Source organism: Grammomys surdaster, unplaced genomic scaffold (genome assembly GCF_004785775.1).
Source record: "Grammomys surdaster isolate TR1022 unplaced genomic scaffold, NIH_TR_1.0 145, whole genome shotgun sequence".
Taxonomy (NCBI): Eukaryota; Metazoa; Chordata; class Mammalia; order Rodentia; family Muridae; genus Grammomys; species Grammomys surdaster.
The window spans coordinates 2,924,328-2,931,583 of NW_021604603.1; the positions used below are offsets into that span (position 1 = coordinate 2,924,328).

The window sequence follows — 7,256 nt, forward strand, 5'->3', positions numbered from 1 at the left end:
TGGAACATGATGGAAATTAGAAGCTGGAGCCTACTTAGAGAAAATAGGTCATCGAGAGTGATCCTGAGAGAGATCTACCTTGTCCCTGGCCTCTGTCTCTTGTTCCTCTGTATTTTCTGGCTCCCAGGAGGTAAACTGGTCTACCACAAGCTCTCTGCTATGACCTCACTTCAGGCCCATAGCAATGGAGCCAACTAATGACAGACAGGAACCTTTGGAACTGTGAGACAAAAACTTCTCCATCTCTAAGTTGTTTGACTCAGATTATATGGTCATAGCAATGAAAAACTTAGATATTCTTTTTTTTTTATTGTCAGTCAGTCTTTACTTTATTGTCATTGTCATCTCAGGCCTTGACTGCATACTTGCGCAGTGGGTGCAGCTGCTCCTTCAACTGCTGCTTCTTGGTCTTCAGCCAGTGGCGCATGGCTCTAGTCTTCTTGGGTTGTAGGTCCAGGAGCTTGTACTTCTTACACTTGTAGAATTTCCTGCGGTTTTCTTTTTGAGTCTGGTTAATAACAGTGAGGACATGGGTGATAGATTTGAGTACAACTTGTATCTTGGAGAGCTTGGATGCCGCGCTGCCTGTTACTTTGGCAACTCCAAGCTGGGAGAGTTCCACCTTCATATCGTCCAGTTGTTTCAACAGCTCCTCCTTCTTGCCGTACAGGTCCCGAGCCTTAATCTTGGCCATTGCTGCGTTGTTCATGGATGAGGCTGCCTAATTCTAGAGCACACTTAGATATTCTTAAGGTCTACTTCTGTAGGCAAAATACCCCCTCTCAAGGACCCCAAAGTCCTGCTCTATCATAATCACCAACTGTATCATATCTAAATCAAGTCCAGGAAGACGAGGCTCCACAGATGTAGTAGTGGCTTACATGAGTGTCTTAGACACTGTTCCTCTTGCTGCAATAGAAACCTTTGATAGAAGGACTTCAGTTCACAGTTCAAGGCACAGCTCATCGTGACAGGGATGGCAGGATGTCAGTGGGAGCCTGAAGCAGCTGGTCACATTATGACCCACCAGAGGAGAACAGGGAATGAACGCATGCTAGCATTTGACTTGCTCTCTCTGTCTTACACAGTCCAGGATCCCCTGCTCGGGGAATGGACCTACCCAAAGTAAGATGAGCCTTACCACATCAGTTAATATAATCGTGTCAGTCTCCATAGGCATGCCCAGAAGTACATTTCAGGTGATTTCAGATTCTGACAAGCCCCCTACCCCCATACACACACCCAGAATAGCCTCCTCTTGGCCAGGTACAAAGAGGTGTTATTGCAGTGAACATGCAATATATGTCGTGATAGGATGGGTGCTATACACAACTCTAGCCAGGCAAAAAAGCATAAATTTCCATGGCTCTTGGCTCTTCCCTCTGGCTTCTAACTCATCCTGCCTTCCTCACGAAAGCCAGTTTATGTTTGCGGCTGAGCCCTGTCAGCTGGACTCCTGCCAGTAGAGTTTGGAGAGTCAAAAGGTCACTTTTAATTTGTTTTTTTTTTCTATAATGTTTTAAAAAAACTCAGAGGGTAGCAAAGCACTGTAGCATGTATGAGGTTTTGAGTTGGACCTCTAACGCTATGTTCAAATAACCCACAGAAAGTGTTCAGTGATGACAGGAGTTCCTCTTAGAGGGCAAAGACATTTTTCATAGGCAGAAAAATGACCCTTCCCCAAAGCTGTTCACATTGTAGCCCACGAAGTATGTAAATATATTTCCTGTTTTGAAGACATGCAAGTAAGAATCTCGAGTCCAGGAGATTCTTAGGTTATCCGGGTAGACCTGATGCAGACGTAGGAATTGTTAGTGGCTGGCTTGAAGGATGTAAGGAAGCCATGGGCCAAGAGCATAGGCAGGAGGTAGGGAAAGGTCCTGGGTTTCCATCCTCAACAACAAATAAAACCAGAGGGATATGGAGGGAAGGGAGCGCAAGCAGTCCAAGGAGGCCCAAGAGGGTGTAACTTTCTCCAGAGCTTACAAAAGGGGCACAAGGCTGCCTACCCTTGATTTTCACCTAGTGAGATGCATTTCAGACCTCTGGCCTCCAGGATTGTAAGGTAGAAATCTGTGGAGTTACAAACCACTGAGTTTTCAAAGCATGGTGTCACATGCCTGCAATCCCAGCACTCAGGGATCTAAGGGGGTGGGGTGGGGGGAATCAGTAGTTTGAGGCCAGTCCTGACTACATAGTAAAACACTGTCTCAAAACAAATAGACCTGTAAGTTTATTGGCAATGTACTCTAGCAGAAGCAGGAAATTACCATAGTAGATGACGGTGACGTTAAGGTAGATGGGGACAAGGAAAACTGATGATCTGAACTGGTTAGATTTACAGTGCCTGGGGCACATGGGCAAGCAACAGGTGACTTTCTGAGACTGGAGCTTGGGAGTCTTGATGGAGAAAGAGACCCAGGGACCATTAGAGTTTTAGGAGATGTGGGAACTGTAGAAATGAATTCTGGACCAGGAAAAGGAAATGGAGGGTGGTATAGGTGAGAAGAGAGAAGAGAATGGAGGGTGGGAGAGGACATAGAAAGAGGTGAGGGGTGAGTGTGTGAGGAGGAGGAGGGGTAAGATGAAGAAGAGGTCAGAATGTGAAGGGACAGAAGGGTGACCATGAGATGGAGCAGGGAGGGCAGACAAAGACGGAGGAGGCCAAGGGTGAAGAGGAGGATGGAGGAAGGAGAGAGGTACTGAGGATGAAGTACTTCACCCCAGCCACAGCCATGTGGAACCACACAGTGATGGAGGCTCAGTCCCTGGGGTCTGCCTTTTTATTTTCCAGGCTGCCTGAATCTCCAGTTTGTCTAGGGAGTCTCTGGAGACAGGGTTGCATGCTCCCAGAGTCCCAGGTTGAGGGAAGGGGGAGGTGACAAACACATGCTTCTGTGTCAGGTGTATTGCTGTCCTGGGAGATTGTCGATCTAGACTTACAGCAGGCTGTGCCCCACCATCCCAGCACCTCCTGGGTCCTGGGGGAGGGGGCAGAGGTACCATCAGGGTGCAGCTGTCTTTTTCACTTCCTTGGCACTCAGCCCAGAGCCTAGATTCCTACAGAGGGAACAGTGGAGGGTGGGGGGGCTTCATCTGGAGGAAAGGCCACAGGGGGCATCTGAGTCAAGCTATGAGTCCAAAGCTCTTGAGGAAAAAGGTTCCTCACCAGACTTAGAATTTCCCTTTCTAGATGCAGGGTATCTGGAGACACATCTCAGCTGGAAGGGTCAGTGGCTCCACAAAGACCCTTTCTTATGAAGTCAGCCATACCTACTGGATCACTTATAGATAGAGTAGCTTCTTAGAGACAAGAAACAGAAAGGTTTAAATAAATGTGGATCTGTTTTCCTTACAGAGCACAGAGTTTGAGTTATTGAGAGCTTGCACTGCCTTGGGGCACAGTGATGGTGGAAAGAGCATGCTGCATTTTTCCTGATTTCCTTTCTCAAAGTCACAATAAAGATGTCATCACATCCGAATTCAAGGTGAGAAAAACTTTCCCACCAGTAAGAGGGGAAATGGTGTCAAATATATATGTTCCGTTTATTAAAGGAAACATCGCTCCGAAACTAAGTAAGTCCCCGCCTGTCATGAGTCCCCTCAGCTACAGAAGATGAGAAAAGTTGGCTTTTATTTTTCCAGTTGCTAGTGTAGAAACCAGCAAGCTAAAGGACACTCTGTAGAGTCTGTGATGCATCAGTCCACGATTAGAGATGTCTGCTGATTCAAATCCTTAAAAGATGTGTCTGTTCTACTGGGAGTGAGGCAGGGCAAGGATCTGTCACCTCCACACTCAACAGACCCCTTGATGACTTCACCTCAAACCTGGCATCAGGGCTGCAGCTGTCTGAGCTGTCTGTGGGACATTCCTGCCTTACACCGCCATGCCTTTTCACCATTTGAGGAAACAAGATGATGTCACCTTGATGGTTTTCTTTCTTCTTCTTTTTTTCTTGCATTTATTTTACATTTTGTTCCTTTAAAATGAAAGGGTTCATTTTGTTTCAGATCATGTATATGCGTGTCTATGTGTGTGTGGGGGGTGTGCACGTGAGTGTGGGTGCCCTCCAGGTGAACTTGAGGACATCCTCCTGCTTCTGCTTCTCCTAAGTGATGTGATTGAAGATGCACCACAATCCTCACCAGGCACCGCTCTGCTTAACTTTCAAGTCAAAATTCCTGGCTGCTTCTCTGAAAGGAAGAAGAGCATTAGGTTGAGAGTGGCTGTCTGGAATGATGCAATCAGGTACCTCACTTTGCAATCAGGAACCTGGCCTCAGAGAGGTGGATGTCACTCAGGCCCAGGGATGCAGGTAGCCTACCTTCTTCCCATTCTCTCTGTTCCTCTCCCGCCCCTGTCTATCTTCTTACCTGCAGATGGAGGCTGTCTGTGCCTCTGACATCTCACCTCCCGACTGACCCTCTTACAATCTTCCCACCCCACTGCGGGGTGCGTCTCCCTAAATGCACCACCCAACCAGGTAAGCATGTCATATTGAGAGTGTCCTCCAGATTTGGACAGGATGGGAGGATGGCTACTGCCAACTTCTTTTGGGAGAGGGGCAAGATTGGGAGAAAATCATAATACACTTCCTGGGCTGACTGTTACTGATGCTTGGTGGTCATCTCTAAGCTTGGAGACAGAAGCGGCCACCAGACATCGTCAAGCATTGGTTGTGGGAAGTGGGTGTTCCTGCCTGAACAGATAACTATCTGGAGACTGTAAAGACCTTAAAGACCTTATGGGGCCTATAGTATAGGAACATTCTTACAGGGACAGCAACTATCTGGTATGATGAAGCCAGGACAGGAGTCTTGCCTAGCAAGGACTCTGCCTCTCCTGTGGGCTAGGTTTACTCATGGAAACCTCCTGCTTGAACCCATCTAGCCTGGAAACTGACCGTTTTAAATGGGCTGTGCCTATCTAAGCTGTAGACCTGCCCTATCCATCCCCACACTGGTATTCGCTGTGGAAGTTACTCTAAGATGGGAATAAGAATCGGAGGAAAAACAGTTTTTTCTTCATAGCATTCTTTTGTTTGTCTTCTGTTACTGTTGTTTTAAGTTATTTATTTGATATCGTGTGTGTGTGTGTGTGTGTGTGTGTGTGTGTGCACGCGCGCGGGCACGCGCATAAGCATGTGTGTCATCATGCTCATATGAAGATCAGAGGACAAGTTTGTGAAGTCGATTCTTCCCTTCTGTTTTCATATGGGTTCCAGGGACTGAGCTCGGAGTTCCAGGCTTGCACCACAACCACACCTGCTCACTGAGCCTTCTAGCCTCCCCACCCTCTCTGAGTACTGGGATTATAGATATACCTGGGTCTTGCTGTTGTTGAGAACTGAACCCAGGCTTCATGCATGCTAAGCAAGCCTCACTGAACCGCCTTCCCGGCCCAGTGTCTGCATGTTTTGGTGCTGTGTACTGCATTATCATTCCGACTATGATAGTGGACGTGTTGGCATTCTGCATTTATTTGTTAGCTTGGGTGAATACATTATCGTCTCCCTTGGGGACAACTGTTGCCCAGAGGCTCCATATTCCGCAGTAGAAGTTTTTAACACTCCGGAAGGGTCCTTGGGGACGGGAGATGTCTGGCAAAGAAACCTGGGGCTGGTTAGAGAGGAGAGAGCAGAAGGCTTCCCTTGTGTGAACTGAAGCCCGTCTCCTGGCTGTCCTTTGAGACCTGTGCTCCCAGCAGCCAGTTTATTAAGGTGAAAAAACCAGAACATAGGCAGAGAGAGAGAGAGAGAGAGAGAGAGAGAGAGAGAGAGAGAGAGAAGAAGAAGACGACGGGCGGGGCGGCGGCGGCGGCGGGGGAGGGGGAGGAGGGAGGGAGGGAAGTAGAGTAACTAATTAAAAAAAAGATGAAGTAAATTTGAGTAAATAAAAATATTATTAAAACAATATAAAGGCAATGTGCAGCAAAATAATTAAATAAACTAAAAATAATTCCTATTCAGCTCCACAGTTCATCAGCTACCCAATCCTGAGATAGCCAGACAGGACCGGTGGTCTCCATGAAACCTGTCCCCACTGCACTGTTGGGGAAGAGGCTCTGGAAGCAGGGCTGTCTTGCCACTCAGTCCCCAGAGTGAGTGGACGGCTGTCCTTGCTCACCACAACAGAGGTGGAATCTGAAGGCACAGCTTCAAGAAAGCTGAGTGAAGCTCGGACCTCGGGGGTGGGGGGTGGGGGGGAAATTGGACGCATGCGTGGTAAGGAGTCCTGGTACAGTCGGCTTGGAGGCTACTGACAGCACTGGCCCAGCCTGCTTACCACCTCCTAACCCCAAAGGAAAAGGAGACTTCAGTTCTTTGTGAGGAGATCCTGAACACTACCCCCCCCCTCCTCCCCAGGCACTGGCAGCCACTTGCAGGTCACATACCTCTTTCACTGGGACAAAAGAATCTGCGAAGCCCCAGCTCCGAACTACACTTGTAACCCGCTCCCCCGCCCCCACCACAAACTGTTCCTCCCAAAGCCAGGGCTTTTCAATCTACCAAGGCCCAGCATTTCTTTTGGTTCTAAGGTCACTGCGGTCTGGCTGCTGGAGGTCACGTCTGCTAGACCAGGAAGCCTAGCCATCCTTTGGGTAGCTTCTTTTTCTTTTCTGAGGTCCACAGGCAATGGCTAGAAAGGAGCCGCTATTGCTCCTCCTGAATGTGTGGGAACAGTGCTTCCTGCACCAGTATAGACGCGGAGAGCCAGGCACCAGGACCGCCGTGTCGCTTGCCTCACCTCAGCAAACTCGGAGAGCTGGAACCCTAACTCAGAGAGCTGGTGAGAGAGGAATAGTGTTCAGCAGACAGGAAGGGGTGCTCACGCTGTGTCGTCGATGTCCCAGATGTGGAACAAAGAAATATTTGCTTAAAATTAAATCCCGGCCACTTATAACAGCTTCCTGCTCGGAGCCCAAGCGTTTCCCAAGCCTTCAAAAGTCCCACCACCAATTAATAGTTAAGGCTTGGACTTAAATTTTGAGGCTCCCCACCATCCAGGAATTTCCCCAGGGGAGGAAACTTTCCCAGGCACAGAGCACACTGGCTCCAGGGAGGGATGGAGGGGGAGACAGCACAGCTTTCTCCTCCAAACCCCAGGGGTCTCTTCACAGTCAGGAAGAAATAACACAATAGCAATAAAAAAACAAGGAGATAAGATGAGATAAAAGAATGCAATATAAAATTATAAAGGACAAAATGGAGATAAGGAACGATCAAGATAAGTAGAACACAGCCAGAGGAGTAGGG

General features: G+C 48.2%; 1 pseudogene; it reads right to left on the minus strand.

Moving 5' to 3' along the window:
- Window positions 1–346: 346 nt before the first annotated feature.
- Window positions 347–694, minus strand: LOC114618814 (annotated as a pseudogene).
- Between the last annotated feature and the right edge of the window lie 6,562 nt (window positions 695–7,256).